At 42.9% G+C, this 24,397-nt stretch overlaps 1 protein-coding gene across 3 annotated transcripts in view; it reads left to right on the top strand.

Annotated features, from left to right (window-relative positions):
• Nucleotides 1-24,097: 24,097 nt before the first annotated feature.
• Nucleotides 24,098-24,397, top strand: part of RNF112 (ring finger protein 112) — a 37,096-nt gene continuing 36,796 nt past the window's right edge. For 2 of the 3 annotated variants that reach the window (XM_053261452.1, XM_053261455.1), the window contains exon 1: nucleotides 24,123-24,246. The gene's annotated coding sequence lies outside the window, so the exon portion shown is untranslated. Of the gene's footprint in view, nucleotides 24,247-24,397 lie in introns of all 3 variants that reach the window. The other variant, XM_053261451.1, reaches the window with a different exon arrangement.

Below are 24,397 nucleotides of genomic sequence, written 5' to 3'. Positions count from 1 at the left end.
TGATCTCCAATTGGGAATTGACAGAGGAAATGAGACTCTATTGGTCCTTTTGGTCCTCTCGGTGGCTTTCAATACTATTGAACATAGTATCCTTCTGGAACGTCTGAGGGGGTTGGGGGTGGGAGGCACTGTTATATAGGGGTTCCACTCCTACCTCTTGGACAGATTCCAGATGGTGTCTATTGGAGACTGTTGCTCCTCGAAATCTAAGCTTAAGTATGGTGTCCCCCAAGGCTCCATACTTTCTCCAATCCTCTTTAACATCTACATGAAACCGCTGGGAGAGATTATCAGGGGATTTGGAGCAGGGTGTTATCAGTATGCTGATGACACCCAGATCTACTTCTCCATGTCAACTTCTTCAGGAGATGTCATTACTTCCCTAAATGCTTACCTGGAAGGAGTAATGGGCTGGATGAGGTAGAATAAACTGAAACTGAATCCAGATATGACGGAGGTACTTATTGTGCGAGGTCAGAACTCTAGAGATGATTTTGATCTCCCTGTCTAGATGGGGGTCACATTTCCCCAAAAGGAACATGTTCACAGTCTGGGAGTACTTCTGGATCTACACGTCTCTCTGGTATCTCAGATTGAGGCAGTGGTCAGAGTGACTTTCTATCAGCTTCGGTTGATACACCAGCTGCATCTGTTTCTTGAGATGAACGACCTCAAAACAGTGGTACATATGTTGGTAACCTCTAGGCTGGATTACTGCAATGCACTCTATGTGGGGCTGCCTTTGTACATAGTCTGGAAGCTTCAGTTGGTACAGAATGTGGCAGCCAGGTTCGTCTCTGGGTCATTTCGGAGAGACCACATCACTCCTTTGTTGATAGAGTTACACTGGCTGCCAATAGGTTTCCGGGCAAAATACAAAGTGCTAGTCATAACTTATACAGCCCTAAATGGCTTAGGCCCTGGGTATCTAAGAGAAAGTCTTCTTCATTATGAGCCCCACTGCCCATTGAGGTCGTCCAGAGAGATCCGTCTCCAGTTGCCGCCAGCTCAGCTGGTGACCACACGGGGACGGGCTTTCTCGGTTGCTGACTCGACACTGTGGAATGCGCTCCCTACTGAGATAAGATCCTCCCCATCTCTGACAATTTTTAGAAAGCATTTGAAAACCCACCTCTTCACCCAAGCTTTTTCAGTTCTTTAAACTTTTAATGTTTTAATTTGTGGATGATTTTAAATTGTTAAATTGTTTTAAGTTTTTGTATATATTTTAACTTGTTTTATGCTATTGTTAACCGCCCAGAGATGAAAGTTTGGGGCGGTGTACAAATGTGATAAATAAATAAATATTGGCAGCCAGTGCAATTCTTTTAAAATTAGTGTTATGTGGTCCCTTTTGGTTGTCCTAGAGACCAGTCTAGCTGCTGCATTCTGTATCAACTGTAGTTTCTGGACTATGTACAAAGGCAGCCCCATGAAGAGTGCATCACAATAGTCCAGCCTGGAGGTTACTAGCATATATACCACTGCTTTAACGTCATTCACCTTCGGAAATGGTGTCACGGTTCCCACCGTGTTGTTACCATGTGTCACAACTTGATCTCAAGCAGCCCCGTGATCCTAAGCTTAACTGCTGCCACCAAGTAGACTTTTTGTTTCCTGCCTGGGTCTACTAAAACAGCCTTCCAAACCTCTTTCTTATTCAAAGTTAGGTAGGGTGGAAAGGCTCCTAAGCACGGGTTGGGTAAACAGACAGCAGTTACAAATTTTTGACTTCAAAGCAAGTTTACTTTAAAATAGTTCAGTTCAAAGCAATAGTTCTAGTCTGCTTCTGCAACAAGCCTGGCTTGTCCCTTGCTCAGTCTCAGGTCCTGCTCTTCCTTCCCAGTTCTGGGGGTTCAGTCCCAGACTGTTTCCTCAGCTGCTTCAGGAGTGATTTGGTCCTCCAAAGAGTCACAGCTCTCTCAGTGATTTCTCAGCTCTTTTTCCAGCACCAGTTCTGATTCTCTCTTAGACTGTGAGAGCAACTCCTTCTCTTCAACTCTCTTTAGTTCTCCAACTTGCAGCTCAATCAACACAACTCAAGTTCCCTCCATTATTTTAAAACATACCCAATCATATCAAGCCCCCTCTTCTCTCCAAAATCAAACCAGTATAATTCTTCTCCCTCCAAAACCAAAAGGTATAATAGGAGCTGTGAACTTTTGGCCCCTGCTCAGCTTTTTAACATAGAGTCAGCAAAGCAATTGCAATTCAGAAGAGGAGGTTCGGGCCTCATTCCGTCACACTGACATATCAGTCAAAGCTGATAAAAAGCACTCCAGGCCACTGCCTCAGCCTGATAAACCAAAGAAAGTTTTGGATCCAGGAGCACTCCCAAGTTACGTACCTGATCTTTCAGGAGGAGTGTAAACCCATCCAGAACAGGCAGATCTAAACCATATCTCAGGTCCCAACCCACTACATTCAGAACTTCCATCTTATTTGGATTCAACTTCAGTTTGTTATCCCACATCCAGCCCATTACTAGGGGTATGCACAAACCATTCGAAGCAAACTGGGTCAGTTCAAGTGTTTCCAAACCAAACCCAGTCGAAAGCAAACCAGTTCAGCGGTGAGATTGATGAGGGCAGTGTTCGGGGGTGGGGGGTTTGACGAGAAACATCTTTCAAAGTAAATGAGAAGGTCCTTATTAGTACCAAAGCTGCCTGGTGCAGCAGTGCAGCACTCCCCCTAGCGGCTCATGTAGTGGTCAGATGAGTGCCGGAGCTGAGCAGCTCTGTGCCACACCATGCAGTACCACACATGGAAACTGCCTGAAGCAGTGGCACTCCCCGCAGCAGCCCACACAGATCTGCTTTGCTCAGGCTCGGGCACTCACCTGGCCTCTGTACATGTGAGTGCGAGAGCCGAGCTGCCACCACGCGGGCTACTTGGGAGAATGCTGTACTGCTGCTCCAGGCAGCATCGGTACCAGTAAGGATCTTACTTACTTTGAAAGATGCCTCTCACCGCCCTCACGTCTCTTACCAGTTCGAGCTGGTTAGGTCAAACCGACTGGCCCAACTCGTCGGTTCGACCAAACCAGTTCACAGACCCACGTTTTGGTCCAAACTGGGTCCAAATTTAGACCAAACCGTGAAAAACATTCCGTGCACAACCCTACCCATTACCACCTCCAAGCAGGCATTTAGGGAAGTTATGCCATTTCTTGATGAGGTCGATATGGAGAAATAGATTTGGGTATCATCAGCATATTGTTAACACCCTGCACCAAACCTCCTGATGATCTCTCCCAGTGGTTTCATGTAGATGTTAAAGAGCACTGGAGACAGTATTATCCTGAGTTCATATTATCCTGAGATTAACCAGTGATTTTCAGGACTAAGCAGAATTTGATCCTAGATCTCGTTGGTCAAAGTCCAGTGCTGTATCTTTTATACTACAGAAGGAACAGCAGGTTGGTAGCATGCTTCTAAAGTTACTATCTGCTGGATTAAATAGCAGAAGAGCACCACTCAGAAGTCAGGACATGGTGGACTTCCGGTTGGCACTGCCAGAGCAGCGGCTGCTTCTCTGTTAAGGGAAGACTGAGTGGGAGGGAAAAAGGGGGTTTTGAGGCTTCAAAACCCTCCTACGCCATCCTAGATCAAAGCATAAGGCTCAAGATAACCCACGTCTTCTCATATGCGGGTCGCTATTACAGGGATTGAGCTGAAGAGCTCAATCTTTCTATCTTAAGCTGGTCAGCAGAGAAAGGGGCTCCATCTTTGCTAACCTCCCACTCAGGAAATCTTTACGATTCAAGCTGCCTGGCAGACAATTTCTACGGCTTGGATATAATTAATGATTGTAGTTCAAGAGGCTCACCTTTTTCAGTGAATCATGATGACAAAAGATTGAAACTCTTCCTGCGCTTCGGAGAAAGATGCCACAGATAAGCCTGTAAGTTCTTCTTTGGATTATAATTAAAGAAATGAATTTTTTCTTCTTTGCTTGCTAAATACTAATTTTACCAGTGGGGATTGTTGTTTTTAAATCTAAAAGAAGAGTTTAACAAGAGTTTCTAAGAAGAGTTTTTAAGTTTTTTTAAAAAAGAGACGCCCTGCTGTTTCTTATTTGTCACTTACTCTGCCTATTATTGCTTTTAACCAATGGAAATAATGGATACAACAGATGCTCCACATCACCGTGAGAAAACCTTATCTACAAGTGATTAGACAGACGCTGCAGAATTGTTTATATTTGGAAAATAAGCACAGGTTTTTACTTTCTGTTTTGAGATCAAGGACAAACTCGGCTGTGCAAGTAATTTCCTTCTTTAACCCCTGCATGTCACTATGAAAGACAACGAGAAATTTCATCAAAGTTGGACATATATATAAGCTAAGAAACTTCTACTTCCAGATATAGGTGTGGGGGAAATTAAAGGATCTGTAGCCATGGATCAAATGCTTGAAATGCTTGAGATGAAACAGATTCTGCAGTCAAATGCACTTATTCTTGCATCAAATGCCATCATTTTTCAACAAGTTATCTCAGATGTCATCCAGATGAGACGAAATATTAATGAAATAAATGACAAGGTTTCAAATACTGATGAGACTATTAAGAAACTAGCACAGGACAATAAAGAATTCAAATTAAGGATTGAAGCTGGGGAGAAAGATGTGGAAGTAATGAAAGACAACAGAGAAAAAATACCAGAACAATTGGTTTTGGTGGAAATAAGACAAAAAGAAAGACTTTTAAGGCCCAGAGACATTCTAGAAAACCCCAGCCAGAAGATTAGGAAATTGCCTGGAGAAGATTTTACATTACTTTTGGGAATTACAGTTGATGAGATGGAGGCTCAGATTGAGACAGTTTTCTGTTGGATTTTAGACTTTGTTAAAAGAAACAAACCAATTAAAGATTCTCCAGTACAGTTCTTCAGCAAACTAATAGCTGACCGAACCTCTATTGTTGCTTTTGGAGGAGACAAGAGAGGAATTGGTTAAGGCAGCTATGCCAAATTCGGTTTAAGATGCTGGACATAATATAAAAATGGCAGATTGGGAAAAGTTATGGAAGAATGAGTTTAAACCTATTAGTTGCTAGTCAAATTATTACAAAATGATTTATAGATGATATTTGATACCAAAAAAAACTTGGCATTGATGTATAAAAATGTTTTTGGGTAGATGTGGGTGGGGTGGGGATTATGAGGGTATTTTTTGTCTTCTTACTTCTACTACTCTTTTTTCTTCTCTTTTCTTTTCTTATGTGGTGGATTGATGGGAAGGCTAGGGCCTATTGGGACATGTTATATAATGAATTAAACTAAATATTTGGAGTGGTGTTTTCTGGAAGGTTGGAGTCCTTTCTGGGAATAACATAAAGAGAAATGTTTATAATAACTTAATCTATGTTTGCATGTCGGCTAGAGTAACATATGCATTGAATTAGAAGATTAATGATCTGCCTTCAGGGAGATTGGTTGATAGAGACTTTGGGTTGTGTGGAGATGGCAGAATTTACAATATGGACAAAGTGGAAATATTTCTTGTTGTATTTAAAGAATTATTTCATTAATATGGATCTTACAGCTGGTTTTGAAGTTTGAAATGCAGGTTGGGTAGATTAATGTTTTTCTTTGTCCTTTAAGTTTTAAATTTGTGGTTGGTTGTCTTCTATTGATATTATAAAAAGATAAAGTTTATAGTTGTTATTTCACGAAAGAGGTGCGCGGGAAATCCAATTATGTTTTGTTGTGTTTGTTATGGATGTTACGGTTATTATTGTTAAAAACCAATAAAAATTAGATATTTAAAAAGAAGTCAGGACATGGCAAAGTACTGAATCAGATCTCGGACAAGTCAGCTGCTGAAGACACACCTCCAGTGACTATCCAATTGTCTTATGCCCCTCAGAGTGCTAAAGCAGATTATTTTCAATAAGCCAGAGGAGGGACAAATATATTTTTTGCCAGTTTCCAAGGTTTCGCAGATAAGAAAAAGCTCCCATATCGTATTCACACTAGCCCTAATCCAGTAGCCAGTAGCACAATAGACTGTGCTGAGCCAGCCTTGCATTAGGAGATGAGGAAGGGCTCCCATTTCCTATGAGTGAAAAAGAAGTTCCTAATATGGCAGCAAACAAGTGAAATAACCAAGCTACCTTCATCAAATCTGTCCAGAATATGGATACAGCCTCCTCAAATGATTCCACTTCTTTCCAAATGGATGTCTTCCAGCAATCCATAAAATGTTCTCTGTGTGTGTGTGTGTGTGTGTGTGTGTGTGTGTGTGTGTGTGTAGCCACACAGAATCTTTTCCAAATACTAAAGCTTTCAGATTTTCAAGATTCAGCCTTGAATTTGGGAGCCCAGTGAGTAAAAGCAGGGAATGGGGAAAGGACAAACAAGGACCTCTGAGTTCCATTTCCCCCTGTCTCCTGCATTTTGAAACCAGGTATGTTGAAATAGAATCCTGTCTTACCAATTAGAAGAGAGAGGAAGGTGAGCTTCTGTATCCCAGGACCATCTAACAGCATCTTCTGCTTGGTGGCCTCCCACCTTCAGTGACTGTCTATCAACAAGGGCACCAGCTGACTAGTAAAAGTACTATATAGAATATCATCAGGTGCCTGGAACTAAATCTGTCTTCTTTGTTATGTGAACTTTGCCCTCCATGTAATGACTCGCCCCAGCATTCCCAGCTAGTTATCCTTTGCTATTGTGATTTCTTTTAACTCCACCTCTGCAACTTGACAGGTAGGTAGGACACGAGACTTCTTCCCTCAATGCTAAGGAAGAGAGAGTGGATCTACTCAGCTAGAATGATGCTGGAAAAGGAATTGTGATGAATCCAATTGAAAATGGGCTAGAGCCCACTTTAGGGACTACTCTGTGGGGGTGGCAAAGAAACATTTTTAATCTACTTGTTGCATCTGCTCAGTGCAGACCAGCGGAGCTATTCCATGTAGCAAAGGCATTGCTCCACACATCCCCCCAGGTAATGGGGGAGGAACCACCTACAGTCCATTATGACCAGTTTGCATGTCACTTTGAAGATAAAGTTGCTCGCATCCATGCTGATTTTGGACTCCAGTGTTTTGGCAGTTCCAGCAGACATGCCTCAGGTACCATCTGGTCCTATTGTGTTCAATTATTTTCAGTTAGTGCAGCCTGAGAATGTGGACAAGATCCTAGGCAGTATGCGGGCAACATCGTGCACTCTTGACCCTTGACCTTCATGGCTAATAAAACCTGCCAGGGAGGGTACAGGCAGATAGTGGTTGGCGGCTATATTCAATGCTTCATTGGGGGGGCAAGTTACCACCATGCTTCAAGGAGGCAATGTAAAGGCCATTATTTAAAAAGCCCTTCCTTGATCCCTTCACCCTGGACAACTATAGACCTGTTTATAACAAGGTGATAGAGTGTGGTGGTGTCCCAGCTGCAGAAGGTCTTAGATGATACGGATTATCTAGACACCTTTCGATCTGGCTTCTGCCCTGGATATGGGACTGAAACGACCTTGGTCACTCTAGTGCAAGAGTTTCAAACTCAATTGGGTGGTTGGCCGGATTTGATTCCATTGCACCTCCAGGGCAGGGCTCATGCCACCTTTTGTTGCCTGGTGCCTGCCTCACACCCTCCTTGTGCCACTTTCTCTCTTCCTCTTCCTCCCCACTATTTCTCTCACTCTCTTCCTTTCTTCCTCCCTCTCTTGCCCTGCCACTTAAATTAGTTGAATGCACTACTTTTTACACCAGAATATGGGTATACTTCAGGGAAAGTTGATAGATAGATAGATAGATAGATAGATAGATAGATAGATAGATAGATAGATAGATAGATAGATAGATAGATAATTTATTTATTTATGGTCATAGACCAAAAATACAAGGACAAAGTACAACAAGAACAAAGTGCAGAATAAAATACAAGAGTAAAACAGTAAAATTAAACAAAGTGACTCCCCTTTGTACAATCTAGAAATGATATAACAAAACTTTGCAACAGAGTTGGAAACAAGAATCTCTGACAATAAAAATTTAACAAGATGGTCATCAGACTTATCTGTCGACCCACACACTAGAGGAAGAATAAAGCACTCCCTGATCTTCTTATGTAATTTACAGTGTAATAAAATGTGGGCTATAGTTTCTATTTCCCCAGAGCCACAATTGCATCGGCGTTCCTCCAAAGGGAGAGACCCTGGTATCTCCCAGCTAATAGCGCAGAAGGAAGAGCGTTGGACCTTGCTCTTTTTAAACACCCAGCAAAATTTAATAAATGTGATAGTAAACAAATATGTGGCAGGGGGAAAGCCCATCTTAAACTTTATTCCTTTGTAGTTTTCAGGTAAGGAGGCCCAATTATTTTGAGTTTCCATGTCTTCTAGTTGTTGTCTTACTACTTTTTTTGCTTTTGCCAAGCCCAGTTCTAATAACAATTCAGGGTCTAAACCTATGGAAAGGAGTTTGTAGCTCAGTGTTGAACACCAGGCTGGCTGGGGGTTAGCTGAGAGAAACATAGGGAGTAATCCAGCCGGTCACAGGTTAATAATTAATTAGGAGTCATGCTCTCATCTCGATCTTTAGGAGACCTGCCAACGTTCATAAAACCACATTTGGGGTACATTTGGATGTGCCAAATAAAGTTCTTTAAAAGTCAGACTGATTTCTTTCTAGCATATCAAAATTAGAGTATGGGCCCAATTGAATACCATACAGCAGTTGGGGAATTGTTTTTGCAGAGTACAGATTTAAAGCTGCGGGAATGAAATCAGCACCTTAGGCTCTATGAAATCTACAAATTGCCGCCGTGCTACATTTTGCCAATTCAGCTACGATTTTTATGTGCATGGATTTCCCACCATTTTGTTGGGAAATTACCCCCAAATACTTTATTTATTTTACTTGCTCTAAGCGATTGCCATTCAGAGACCAAACCAATTTCTTAACTCTATTCTTAAAGCATAGGATTTTTGACTTAGAGTCTCAAGATGTTCCTCTTTGCAATACTAAGCAAGGACATCTAAGGCTCTCTTAAGCCCAACCCTGGTTTGAGATAGAATAACCGCATCATCTGCATACATCAGGATTGGGATCTTCTTATCAGCCAATTTTGGAGCATTAATGTCAGAGTTCTGTAGACGCTTAATTAGATCATTGACATGGAGATTAAAAAGGAGGGGCCAGGACACATCCTTGTTGTACACCTTTCTTAGCTGGAACCGAATTAGTAAGTTTGCCAGTAGAATCTAAATGCACGCTTAAGGAAGTATTTTCATCCAATTTGATAAGTAATAATAAAAGCCTGTGATCAATAGTCAAAGTGGCCAATTTAGCCCATAAAAGGCCTCTGGAGATAGTATCGAATGCCCTTTAAAATCCACAAATGCAGCAAACAGAGATCTCTTGCCTAACTTAACATGTTTGTCTACCAGATATTGTAAGACTAGACAATGATCTATGACAGATCTATTGGGTCTTAAGCCAGATTGTCCATCTTCAACTATACTCTTCTGCTCCATCCAATCACAGAGTTTTAAACATAAATGCTTGGCATACAGCTTACTTATAATATTTAAAAGACTAATAGGCCTATAATTTGTAGGTTCATCTCTCTTATAGATCGGTACTATAATAGCTGTTCCCCAGTCGCTCAGGAATTGGGCAGTTTGGTCTATATACATAAACAAAGCGGAAAGCACCGGAACCCACCAGTCTATATGGGCCTTCAGGAGATCCAGTGGAATATGATCATTTCCAGATGCTTTCCCACTTTTCAACTGCACAATCAGTTGTTCGATTACGTATATCGAAACTGGGGGCCAATGTGGTAACAAACCTATGTGAAGATTTATCTGGGGATATACCCTTTGCTCATTATAGAGCACTGAAAATGTGCCTCCCATAGTTCAGCAAGAACTGGACAAACTTGGTGAGAATGAGCATAATTAGTTGGCAATGAGGTCAACCAAAAATTCAATGAATGATTGTTTCTAACCACATTTATCAAAAGTGCCCATCTCTCCTGTGTGGCTTATGTCTCTCGAGACTAGCATATAATCAATTGTTGATATTTTAGTTCCCAAATGGCATGTGAATTGACCCGGGCAATCTTCCGGTTCCAGTCCGTTCAAGATTAATAAATCTTAATTGTTAGCCATACGGGCAAAGCATAGTCCTGCAAAATTAGTAGTTGTATCTAGAAATATACAGTTAGAGGGACCAAACTCCATGTCAGCTGTTGGGGGCCACAGGGAGAACTTTCCATAAAGTGAGACATCATTATATCCTAGTCTCGCATTACAATCTCCGGATACAATTGGTGGCATTTTAGGGTAATTAATTTGGAAATATATAATTCAACTTCTTCCCAAAGAGTCTTAATTTGAGAACTGCAATGTTGAATTGGAATATATAAATTGATGCAGAGAAGCTTTGTTTTACAAAAAGAAATCAATACAGCTAAGGCCCAATCAGCAGAGGGGAGTACTTTCCTAGCCTGTCCTTTTAAACGCGAGGTGATGAGAACTCCAAGACTTCTGAGTGGTCTGCTAGCTTTCTGACTTACAAGACCAGGCGTCATGTAAGGGATGTAGTTAGGGAGTTTAATTTCACCAAACCACCAGGTCTCCTGTAAGAATATAATATCAAATGTGGAGATGAAATTTAGGAAGTCACAATCCAATAATTTTGACTTCCACCCATGAATGTTCCAAGAAATTGAGACTGACTGGCATGGGTACTGGGCAGAATGTCAGTCCTCCACCCCCCGTCAGCTCTTTATTTCCTTGCAATGCTGCCCTTAATTTATGGTTATCATGCCAGCACAACAAATCCAATTTGGAGGTTGATTGAAATAAAATGGAATTATACCGAAATGATTGCTCAGACTCCCATGGAGGTAAATCCAAAGAGAAATTCACAGAAGAGCAGTAGGAATGCATAAGAAAGTTACTGTTAGCCACCACTGAGGAGTCCTCATTCTGTGCTAAATAACTAGGTGTTAGCAGTGAAATGAAGCCATCCAGATGGGGGTCAGATGTTAGTGGAAGGCTAGGAATATATTTAGGACATTCTGTGGGTTTGATATGTCAGGTTCCAAAGGAGATTGCAATTGTCTGTCACCCAGAATTTCTAGGTGATCAGAAAATTGAGTAGTGTCATCCCTTACAGGAAGATTCTTGACATCCTCCATTCAATATCTGTCAATTGAAAGTGTACTGTTGTCCCTCGGGAAGACACTTTGTAATTCCAGCAAAGAAGATGTTAATGCCCTTGCAAACTCAGAAGAATACTCTGTCTGAGACAGCGTTATCAGTTGGGATTCGTCCAAGAACCCTGGCTGTGGCTCAAGGTCAGTCCCTGTTTCTGTAGCGTTCTCAGAGAGAGGAAAGTGAGTTTGCGTTTGCTTATTAGATAGTTTTTTAAAGGACTTAGCTCTCCAAGATTTCATATGTTTTTTCGCCGAAATAAGGTATTTATCTGCTGGAGCTATCGACAAGGCTTGGAGAATACTCTCTTCGGGAAGATTCTCCACCTGCTTATAAACTGTCTCATCCTTACCAAAGAAGCTGGAATTAATTCATGATCAAAAGATAAAAGCAGTCTCAGTACATGTTGGTTGCATGTGGGTGATTTCCTAAATGATTTTATATCAATATATCCCATACGGAAGCTTAACAAGTGCGCTAAGGATCTCTTAATATTGTACATATTATCCCAACGATGTATATTGTTATGATCCAAGATAATTACAAGTTCACTTTGGCAAGGTTGAAAGATGTTAACCGATTCAGTTACAGTAAAAGAATTCCTCATAACTGAAGAATTAAAACAATAGTCTGCCTCTGAGTAGGCAGCAGATGTTTGAGTACAAGCCTCAAAATTGGCAGGAGTCTTTGTTTTGCAATAAGACATTTATGTGTCTTATCAAAGTACAAATTTCGTCCAGTTTGTCAATTGTTGAAAATCTCTGAAAGAGACAAATAAGAATTTCTGTCATAAGGATTGAAGTCCTTTGATTGTTGTCAGTTGCTAAATCAGCAATTAAAGAGTTTTTAGTCACAAATTCCACTTTTTCCTCTAATTAAACCGATGGTGTAGAATGCAAGGAAACAGAGTTTCTAAGGAGCGCGGAGGACAGTCCCTTAAAAAAAAACCTGTTCCTGCTTCCAAGCCATGTTTAATATTGGCATCAGTCTCTTGGAAATTGCTAAATTTAGTAGACGTATCATCAGTGGTCACACCTACTGTTCACTGAGTTGTTAGAAAGGAATCCAACTTTATTTGTGTTGAGGTGGTAAATTGCTTTATTGCTAGTTGTTTAGCGGGTTGCAGTTCGTTGCAATCAGCATTCCTCTAGTTCGCTTCCTTTCCATTGTTTGTGAAAGTACTCCTTCACTCCATACAGCTGGCAAAACACTGAAACGCGCAGTAAGGTTTAAAGAAGAAACTCTGTCAATGAAGAGGATTTAGTGCTGCGCTTCAAGCTTTCCTCAAGGGCAGCTAGCCAAGTTGATAAAAGCAGAATAAACAAATAGCTAAAATAGCTAAAAGATTAAAAGAACAAGCTCGTAAAAACGCTGTCCTCCCCCTTGGCGTTTTAACTGGAAGTTCATAGATAGATAGATAGATAGATAGATAGATAGATAGATAGATAGATAGATAGATAGAACCACTGAGAGACCTTAAAGGCCAAGTTGAAGACATTGAGAGAATCTATATATGTGGTCGCTAAGAGACAACACCGACTTGATGGCACTTAATCAATCAATCAATATATTAATTTTAGAAGAAATTCTGCATATAATCATTATACTGCAACTGTTATTCTCAACAGATTTTTAACACTCAGTGATAAGACCAATAATTCCAAAAGAACATCATGCCCAAAAAAAGTAGAACCCCTCTTCCCTGCCCCCCTTACCCTCTATTCAACTGACATTCAGCTTCTTAACCCCTGCTCATGGGCCAGAAAATGGAGGCCATATTCGGTGCACAGGCCATATACGGCCTGTGGGCTGGCAGTTTGACACCCCTGCTCTGGTGGATAACCTACGCCGGGAGCTTGACAGGGGTAATGTGTCCCTGTTGGTTCTGCTGGACCTCTCAGTGCTGTTCGGTACCATCAACCATAGTATCTTTCTGGACTGCCTCTCGACTACGGGGATTGGAGGCACTGCTTTAGAGTGGCTTCGGTCCTTTCTTGGGGGGAGGGTCCAGAAGGTGGTGCTGGGGGACCACTACTTGGCTCCTTGGCCACTGGTCTGTGGGGTCCCGCAGGGTTCAGTTTTGTCCCACATGCTGTTTAACATCTACATGAAACTGCTGGGAGAGGCCAACAGGGGACTTGGACTGAGTTGTCAGCAAAATGCAGATGACACTCAGCTCTATCTCTCCTTGTCCCTTGATCCTAGGGAGGCAGTGGATGTCTTGAATCGGGGGCTAGAGGCAGTGATGGGTTGTAATAATAAATTCAAATTTAATAAATTCAGATTTAATAAAGGCAAGATGGAGGTGTTGTTGGTCAGTAGGAGAGCCAATCAGGATAAGGGAACCCAACTGGTTCTGGAAAGGGATGTGTGAACTGGCTCGACCTTGAGCCAGTTCGCCATCAAGCTGGCCTGGTCTGAGGGCTTGCCCTCGAGCCAAAGTGGGCACAGTTTGGCTCGAGGTCAACCGGAACCCACCACCCCCAGGCCAGTTGCAGTTTCTTTTTTAAAAAAAAATGGTGGACTTACGACCTCTGAGGCCTCAGGGGTGCTGCTGCAGCTGTGGGGGGTTCTACAGTGGTTCCCCCTCCGGCCTCCCACGGGCTGTTCCTGCCCTCTCCAAGCTCACAGTGGCCATTTTGGAGGCTGCTGTATGTGCGCATGGGTCCTTTGCGTGTCGGCATCATGATTCAGCCATGCAAATGGCCCATGTGCATGCCTGACATCCTCCAAAATGGCCACTGTGAGCTTGGAGAGGGCTGGAATGGCCCGTGGAAGACTTTTTAAAAGAAAAACATCCCTGGCAGCCCTGAAAAGGGCCTAAACTTGCTGGAATTCAAGCTGATCCGGGCCCCTCATCCATATGCCCAGTTTGGTTTGAGCCGAGTTTGAACTCGAACCAAACCGGGCAAACCTGTTTTGTGCACACCCCTAGTTCTGGATGTGGTTGCACTCCCTTTGAAAGTGCAGGAGTGCAGCTTGGGGGTGTTGCTGGGTCCGGCTCTGTTTGTGGAAGCTCAGGTGGGCAAACAAGTGCCCACTCCTTAGTCATGTCAACACGCTCCACGTGGGGCTGCCTTTGAAGAATATTCAGAAACTGCAGCTAGTGCAAAATGCGGCAGCAAAGATTTTATCCAAAGCTGCCTGCTGGGATCATATTACACCTATTTTGAAAGAGCTTCATTGGCTACCAATTTGCTTCTGGGTCCAATTTAAGGTACTGATTTTGACCTTTAAAGCCTTTAATGGTTTGGGCACTGGATATCTGAGGGACCACCTGCTCCCAAGGGTTTTCGCCTGCTTGACAAGGTCATCTGAGGGAACTGTGCTCCACATGTGGACAATGAGTTTAGCTCAGCTGTCATGCACGCAGTACAGGACCTTTCCCCGAAGGAATCCAAACCAGGTACTGCTGCCTCAGGATATGTCTCCCTACTCAGGAGAGGGGAGAGCAATGCACTTTGGAGGGGGTTATTGATGGCATGAAACACAAACACAGCAGGTGAGACAAGAAAGGGCTGGTTAGTGCTTGTTTTTAAGATAGGAACAAAAAGCTAATAGCAACAACAAACATACATCAGTCAGGTGCCAAGCAGCTGAAAAAGAATTACAATTGCCATTGAATTGCCACTGAATGGTTAGCATTTATTTATTTGTTCATTCACTCATTCATTCATCCATTCAATTTATAACACATGGTTTCTCCAAGGAGCCCAGAGCGGTATACGTGGTTATGCTTATCCTCACAGCAAGCTTGTAAGGTAGGTTGTGGGGGAGCAGGGAGGAGATAAGTGACTGGCCCAGAGTCACCTAGTGATTTTCACAGCTGAACAGGGATTTGGATTCCCCCGGTCCAAACTTTGAACACTTGGATCCCCCTGGTCGTAGTCCAACATGGCAACCACATTTTGGTTTAAAATGGTGTTTTCATGTGTGTATGTGTGTTCTTCAACCTGTTGCTTTTCATGCTCTCCTTAGCTTCTCCTTCTCCAAGATCCAATAGCTATCTCCAGGTATCTCTCAACTGTTAGCTCCCATTGAGGAAATATCAACAAAACATCCTTTACAACGTCCCTTACAAAACAGTTCTTGACTTCCAACCCTAGCAATACAACCAGCTATACTGTCTGCATTCCTCCTAGACATCATCGGTCTACACATCTGTTTCCCTTTTTTAACAATTAACCTTTTTTAAAGAATTAAAAATTGCTTGCAGCAGAAGGTGCAATTATGACATTAGTCACTGGATGGCACTGTTAACATAGTTCTCACATTTATCGCATTTATTACAAGTGAAATGATAGATTATCCTAAGCAACTTTCTAAGACATAGGAGTAAATTTCTAAGGTATACATGTTGGAAGGGCTGCCTGACCTTTTGACTACTAAGGTTTTTTTTGTTATTTCTACACATTGTTATCTCTATATATTGTTTTGGTATGTACTGCTTTGTTGTGATGGTTTTCATTTTTGCTTTATCTAGTGCATTTGAGATTGTTCATTGACCACAATATAGAAACATGAAAGATAAATAAATACATAATTTTAATACTGCCCCTGCCTTACTTAAAATTTGTGGATTTGAAATACCTCATTGGCTCTGGGCCTTGCTGCCAAGTTCACAGTCACCCCAGCCTCCACACATTTCTTTTCTGGTCATTTACAGATGAAATCATCATCAACAACAACATGAAAAGTTTTGCACTGTTTTGAGAGGAAGAGCCATTATGTGAGGGGGCATACTTCCATGGCAGTCTGTGCATTGCATGGAGAATGTCCCATCTTAAGTTCAATCTCCAGGTAAAAGGGATCTACGGCCAAACTAAATATATGTTTGAAGTTCAGGATGTATTTGTTTCTCAAAAAGTAGCTATAGTGCAGCGGATTTGATGTAACACATAACCCTTTGCTCCTGTGCTGATTCCCAAAGTAAAAATTGTACCCCCAGGATGATTGCAAATTCTTTGTTGTATTTGTCTTAGTTTGTCTGTCGCCATGGAGGTTAAACCATAAATGGCTTGGGCTGGAAGACTGTACCCCTTAAGAAAGCTGGTCTCTACCCTCTACCTTTTACACCTGCAGTTCCAACAAGTATTACTTTATGACTTTAAAAAAGGAGTGGGGGGGGGGATGGCAGATGCAGTATATGGGGGATAGGTCTACGATAGCTGTTTGCCACAATAGCTAAACAGATCATCCATGTTTAGAGGCAGTGTACTTCTGAATACCAGGTGACAAAACAGGAGAGATTTCCTTCATGTCTTGTTTGCGAACATCCCAGGAATATCTGGCTGGCCCCTGCTGGAAACACAGTTTGGATTAATGGACTTCTAGTCCAGCGATCTCCAAGTATTGTCAGATCACAACTTCCATCATCCCTAACCATAATGCCCTTTGGCCATTATGGCTGGGGATCAATGTTCCTTATATCAGGGATTCCCTGATGTTGTTGCCTGCAACTCCTAGCATCTTCAGCTGCAATGGCCTTTGGCTGGGGATTATGGGAGTTGTTGGAGATCAGGGGCATAGCAAGGTTGGAGTGGGACCATAGGCAAGATTTTAAAATGGACCCCTCCCACACTGAAACTCAGCTCATGAAGTAAAGAAATCTTAAATGAGGCTGAATAGTGGTAACAAAAAGCATAGTAAAATTTATATATACATAACCTATGTGCCACAATAGATCATCCTAAATTATTTTTAAAGGGTTTTGTAAATTGTGGACAATGCAAGTCATTTAATGGTACTAGAGAAAGACATGCTGTTCTGGTAGCTCCAGGTCTAAACACTCACATCAATTTCGGAGGATGACTACAACTGAAGGAAGCCCGGGCAGGTGCGTGGCTGGGGGAGTCAGTCATGTGACTTGCCTCTGAGGGGGCCCTCAAGGTAGTGGGCCCCCAGACAACTGTCTCCCCTTGCCCTATTATAGTTACGCCCCTGTTGGAGATTATGTGAACCCAAGGCTGACAACCCCTGACTTGTTCAGCTCCAGCCAGGCTTGTTTTAGGACCTTGTGTGATTTTCAATCTCCCTTTATACTGTTATGTCTATTCCAAAGCAAAGCCTCTTTAAATATCTATCAATCAAACTGCATTAACAGTTGCATATTTGAAACTGTGGGTATGGATGTGATTATTCTGAATTAACCATGATGCAGATGTGCCCTGTCTGTGTGGCTTGAGTGTATTTGAGCAGGTGTAAGAATGGAAGCACAACCCCTAAGTACTATCCTCAGCTCTGAGAAGGGATGAAACAGCTAGTAAACTAAGCAAAATAATCTAGTAGCCACAGTTCCCAAGCTCTCTGAAAAGAAGGCAGAGTTTAGGGTTACTTCAGCAAAGAGCAACAAAGCGCTTACCTTTGTATTGGTGATGATAATATCTGAAGTTTTTTTGCTTCCTTTTTTCTGAAACAGTGCAACAAGTTATGTTCCTTACTTTGCATCATTCCTTCCTTTGTGTCATAATCTTTGTTATGAGTTTAGTTTTTTAAACTTGGCAGAATCTATTTTTTTTTTACATTTCCAGATGATTCCCAAAACGTAGCTTGTCTTATTGTTGATCATATATCTGTAGTTTCCTGTTCAAGTTGGTCTATTTCCAGGTGAAGATACTTCTCCAGGCAATGTAATATCCTCCTCCCTATTGTCTCAAGAATTAAGCCTTGGCAAAAGTTTACAGAGCCAAACAAAGAAAGGAGGTTGTTAAAAAGATTTAACTAAGAGTTTATTCAGAAACAACTCCATTTTCTCCTTCTCCTTTCCCTCCCTTTTCCTTTCTGACTCAGGGATGTAACTATAATTGAGCATATGGGTTCAAAGAGCTCGGGGGGGGCAGCTCCTGAGGGCCCCCCAGCTCCACCCCTCACTATTTTCTTCATTATCTCCCTCAGTTCAAAGGTCAGCCAGAGAGAGGGCTAAACACAGGCCTCCTCTCCCCTAGCTACACCCCTGTTCTGACTCCACACACCCCCATACTCTCTACAGGATCCCCACTGGGACAAACTTGTAATCAACAAAACATAAAAGATACTAGACAGAATAGAACAGAAGTGGAAGAATTTGGCCTTCAGAGCTGCTGAAATACTTGCCTCATCTGTGGATCTCTTGGTTTCAAACTGCCTTCAGCCGTTACAAATTCCTGTTCTAGAACAGAAAGATACTTCTGACCTGGCAGCCTTACCACTCGTTTGTATATTTAAAAGGAGCACAACTGCTTTTCCATGATTGTTCTTGGGATAGGAGGAGGAGACTCAAGCTACCCCTTTGAGATGCTGCTGCTTCTCCTGCATCCTCCACACAACTGAGCTTTAGCCATCACCAAGGAGACAAGGAACACTTCATAATACAGAGACCACAGGCAAAGTCATAACTGTCACCTTCAGAGGAGGGGGCAAAGTGTCATCCTTGAGCACTGGGGAGAGATGTAGCTGGTGGGCACCTATTTACACTACAAACATACATGTTTTCTACCAGCCCTATATTGGGAGTTCTAGTTTGGAGAGAGTGCTGATAATTGTCAGAGTTAATCTTTAATCTTTTGAGTTTCCCATTGATCCTCATGAGGAAATTATATGATGGGCACATGTTCAGTTCTTGCTCTTCACTTGTTATGCCACTGGTTCCCAACCTGTGTTTGCCTCCAACTGCTAATAAGACTATGGGTGGGTGAGATACTTGCAGGGGAGAAAGGGGTGCTTAACCTCTCCTCGGATCACTGATCCTTTCCCAAATATGCTCCCTCCAGTCAGGCCCCCGTTTTCAGGAAGCCATGGGAGCAATTATCCTGGGCCTCACACATGGAGAGGGCCACATCAACACTGACAGACAGTATACTCCAACTGAGAAGAGAAGGAAAAAAGGCCAACAGCCTAGATGGCTTTAAGGGGGGTTTAGATAAATGAATGGAGGACAGGTCTATCAATGGCTATTAGTCTGAAGGCTGTTGGCCACTTCCAGCCTCAGAGGCAAGGTGCCTCTAAATACCAGTTGCAGGAGAGTAACAGCAGGAAAGAGGGCATGCTCACAGCTTTTGCCTGTGGGCTTCCCAGAGGCATCAGGTGGGCCACTGTGTGAAACAGGATGCTGGGCCTGATCCAGCAGGCAGGGCCAGTGCCAGACTATTTTGCCCCCTAGGCAAACACACTCTACACCCCAATGAGGTCTGCACCCTAGGCAGCTGCCTAGTTGGCCTAATGGTAGCACCAGCCCTGCCAGCAGGGCTGTTCTTATGTTCTTATTAGGCTTTAAATAAATATTTAGTCTCTGGGCATCTCTGATTGCAATCCAATGCTTTAAAAAAAAACTGGAGTGGCATAGGATTTGGTATCAGTCCTCTGAACCTGTATATCCTGAGATGCCCCAGAAGCTCTCCACCAGAATTACACTGGAGAAAGGTTACGCTTTCACTCACCAGTAGCACAACATAGCTGGTGCAAAGGCCAAAAATGGGCAGAGAGGGGAGCATATAATTGGTGAGACTTCTGCCAAATTCTGCACCCCCTCTGGACCACAGTCATGCTCTTTATGATGATCTAAAGTTGCACTGACTTCAGAGGTGGTGTGAGTCAAAAGGCACCATTGACACCAGTGGGAAACAAACAAACAAACACAATATATAACTTATCCCTGCAATCAGGCTCTGTACCAGAGGACTGGAAAGTGGCAAATGTAACACCGATTTTCAAAAAGGGATCCAGGGGCAATCCGGGAAATTACCGGCTGGTTAGTGTAACATCAGTTCCAGGCAAACTGATGGAAAGCATCCTCAAGGATAAAACTGTAAAGCACATAGAAGAACAGGCCCTGCTGGGAGAGAACCAGCATGGCTTCTGCAAATGTAAATCTTGCCTCACAAACCTTTTGGAGTTCTTTGAGAGTGTCAACAAGTGTGTGGATCAACGTGATCCGGTTAACATAGTATACCTGGACTTCCAAAAAGCTTTCAACAAAGATCCTCATCAAAGACTCCTGAGAAAACTTAGCAGTTACGGGATAAGGGAACAAGCACATATGTGGATTGCTAACTGGTTGAATGACAGGAAACAGAGGGTAGGGATAAATGGAGAGTTTTCATAATGGAGGGAAGTAAGATGTGGGTCCCCCAGGGATCTGTACGGGGACAAGTGCTTTTTAATTTATTCATAAATGATCTAGAAGTAGGGGTAAGCTGCGAGGTGGCCAAATTTTCAGATGACACCAAACTCTTTCGGGTAGTGAAATCCAAAACAGATTGTGAGAAGCTCCAAAAGGATCTCTCCAAACTGGGGGAGTGGGTGACCAAATGGCAAAAGCGGATCAGTGTTGGCAAGTGTAAAGCGATGCACACTGGGGTGAAAAACCCCAACTTCAAGTATACGTTGATGGGATCTGAGCTGTCGGTGGCTGATCAAGAGAGGGATCTTGGGGTTGTGGTGGATAGCTCGTTGAAAGTGTTGACTCAATGTGCGGCAGCTGTGAAAAAGGCCACTTCCATGCTAGGGATCATTAGGAAGGGGATAGAAAATAAAACTGCTAATATTATAATGCCCTTATACAAAACTATGGTGCAGCCACACCTCGAGTACTGTGTACAATTCTGGTCACCACATCTAAAAAAGGACATTGTAAAACTGGAAAAGGTGCATAAGAGGGCTGCCAAGATGATCAGGGGCCTTCAGCACCTTCCTTATGAGGCAAGGCTACAACACCTGGGGCTATTTAGTTTAGAAAAAAGATGACTGTGGGGAGATATAATAGAGGTCTATAAAATCATGCATGGTGTGGAGAAAGTGGATAGAGAGAAATTCTTCTCCATCTCACATAACACTAGAACCAGGAGTCAATCCATGAAATTGATTGCCGGGAAATTTAGGACCAGCAAATGGAAGTATTTTTTTCACGCAAGGCATAATCAACTTGTGTAATTCTCTGCCACAAGATGTGGTGACAGCCAACAACCTGGATGGCTTTAAGAGGGGCTTGGATTACTTCATGGAGAAGAGGTCTATCAATGGCTACTAGTCGGAGGGCCACTTCCAGCCTCAAAGCCAAGATCCCTCTGAGCACCAGTTGCAAGGGAGTAACAGCAGGAGAGAGGGCATGCCCTCAACTCCTGCTGTAGGTTTCCAGTGGCATCTGGTGCGCCACTGTGTGAAACAGGATGCTGGACTAGATGGGCCTTGATCCAGCAGGGCTGTTCTTATGTTCTTAAATCACACAGTCCCACACAGAAGTTTCTCCTGCTTCACCCACCCTGTCCACTCTTTCACAAAAGAGTATAGTACAGTGTTCCTTCTACGGAGTGTGTGTGTGTGCACGCGCGTGCACGCTCACACATTTTTTGATGTCTGCTCAGTTAATTTTAGATCCCACTTAGGTTGAATCAGGAAGGCCCCACTCTAAATGCACATGCACACACACTACTTTAATATTGCTGGCCAGAACAAAACTCATTCCACACACAGAGGGAAAAATTTAGAGGGAACACTGGTATAGTATTGACTAACTCTGTGCCCAAGCACAGCCCATCTACCCTAGGATATAAACCCCTAACAGGAAAATCATAACTATTAATTGATCTTGGAGCTCTGCCCCGGGCTAATCACACCACCTTTCATTCTGATCTACCTCCCAGGATTGTGGTGATGCTAAAATGAGAGGGGAGGAACCCTACATGCTTCACACTTATCTCACTCTCAGCTTCAGACATCTTGGAGGAAGGGTTGGACAGAAATGTGACTAATAATAATTAGCAAGTTACTTTATCCTCGTATCTTCACCCTCCACTAATCTGAAGAACTAGGAACGGACTCTGGGAATTTGGGCTTCTGCTAACCACCCAAGGTAGGCCCTAGCTTAAGTTGCCTTAGGTAAAGAGCCTCTTTAGCATTCTCCTCCATTTGTTCTGCTTTGGAATGTCTTGTTTTTATTGCACATTTAACCTCTTTTGCAACTTTGATGCACAATCTGCATGCATGATTTACCCCTGCCCTACAGGACGATAACTTTGCATACATGGATCAGTAAATCTGTACTCATTCATGCCCCATTTGAGCAAACAAAAACAAAACTGCTTGTTCTAACCTTATAGAAGCTTTTAAAGTTTAAAAATAACTGAAATGCCCAGCAGCCCAGGCAACAGCCTGGGTCACCTGCACCTAAATCCCGCCCAAGTGGCTCCCATGCCTCCTAGGAATGAGGACAGAATCTGGGAATTTTAGTTCTTAGTCCATGCACTCTGTCCCTTCCCCCTCCATTCATTTTCAGGAACAGTTGCCGTTAGAATACAATTCCCATCATCCCCAGCCTCAATAGCAGAGGCCATTGCTGGGGATGATGAGAGTGGTGGTCCAACCTCTGGGGATCGAAGTCTGAGAACCTCTGGATCAAGAAATTGGGGAGAAATCTGAAGCATAACTCCAATATTCATTTATTGGGATAGGTAGGAATTTTAGAGGGAGCGATACCCCGCCAACCACATACCATCCCTTTCACCATCCATCTAACTGTAAGCCCCAAATTCAATATTCGGAGAGGTTCGGAGTTCTAGGACCTGCAAAAGGGCTTTTTCAGTTGCTGCCCAATTCTTTGGAATTTTCTTCCCCTTCAGATTTGTCTAATCCCCTCTCTACCAGTCTTTAAATCCTTACTGAAGACCTTTCTTTTCCACCAGGCATTTGCCCTGTAGTTTACTTTATTTCCTTTCCATTATCTATTTTAGTTTGTATTTTTAATGTAATTTTTGATTGTAATTTTTAATTGTTACCTTATTTACATGTCACTGTACACTGCCCAGAGTCTTTGGAGTGAGCAGTATATTACATGTTTCTAATAAATAAATAAATAAATATTTATAATGTAATTATTCAATTTAACATTCTATCGGTTTTAAAAAATAGATAGAAATATTAAAATCCCCCAAAAGGACACATTCAAAGGACTTGATTGTATTGTGTGTGGGTGGGTATGGAATTCACTCGTGAATTAATTCATCGCTATCCTCCCCATATTTAGCTCTGCTGAGTTGACTATAACACAGCAGAATGCAGGAGTTCTGTCTCTCAGGCCTTGTGGCGTAACTCAACTCTTTTTCTGAACCTTGTCTAAAGAGTCTTGTTGCAGCACCTAATGCTTAGCAATACTAACACATTTATTGTAGAATAAGCTTTTGTGAACAGCAGTCTGCTTCAGCTTCAGGAGAGGAGAGCTGGTCTTGTGGTAGCAAGCATGACTTGTCCCCATAGCTAAGCAGCATCTGCCTTGGTTGCATATGAATGGGAGGCTTGATGTGGGAGCACTGCAAGATATTCCCCTCAGGGGATGAAGCTGCTCTGGGAAGAGCAGAAGGTTCCAAGTTCCCTACCTGGCTTCTCCAAGATAAGACAAGATTTATTTTTTTTTAATAGGACAAGATTTTTTTATTGAACCAACAAACTACCAAAGTATACAGTACAGTACGATGTACGACTCCAAGATAGGGCTGAGAGAGATTCCTGCCTGCAACCTTGGAGAAGCCGCTGCCAGTCTGTGAAGACAATACTGAGCTAGAGAGACCAATGGTCTGACTCAGTATATGGCAGTTTCCTATGTTCCTAGATGCTCCAGTACGCTACAATAAAGAAGCCTGATAGAGAGTTCTGCAGAATCCAAAAGCTTACTGCTCACAATTCTGTATCCTTTTGCTTGATCCTAATAACGGTATTGTCAGGCTGTGGGTTTTGGGTTGTCTTTTTTCCTCATGGAGCAGCACGGCTATTTACCATTCTTATGTGCAATGCATTATTAGTCTTTAAGATCCAACAGCCCTCTTCTTCACTATTTTTGCAGACAACAAACACACTGGAAAGGGTGCGTCTTGCCAGTTCCCTTCAGTCTCTGATTATTCTTTCTTTCCCTCGCCCGCTCTCCCTCCCACCGCTACCCGCCCCCTCCTCCTCCACCCACGGCTGGCCAATCCAGACGGCTGTGCGACAGGCATCACCAGAACGAGGAAGTGGCCGCCACACTTCTTCCAGCAACATGATGTTTTTACTTTCGCTTCTTATTTCTTCGCCCCCAGGCACTAGGATACCTGCAGCACCTTATCTGGAACAGGTAGGAAGTGGGGGCGGGGGATCTCCTCTGCTGGATGAGGCTACTCTCGCCCCCCGCCTCACCATCTAGGAGGGAAGCTGGTCTTGGTGCTGTGCACTGTCATGCCCAGCTGACAGCAAGGAAGACTTCTGCTCTTTTTCCTTTCCTCGGG

The sequence above is a fragment of the Hemicordylus capensis genome, chromosome 6, assembly GCF_027244095.1.
Source record: "Hemicordylus capensis ecotype Gifberg chromosome 6, rHemCap1.1.pri, whole genome shotgun sequence".
Lineage (NCBI taxonomy): Eukaryota > Metazoa > Chordata > Lepidosauria > Squamata > Cordylidae > Hemicordylus > Hemicordylus capensis.
This window is presented reverse-complemented; position numbering and strand designations above follow the sequence as displayed.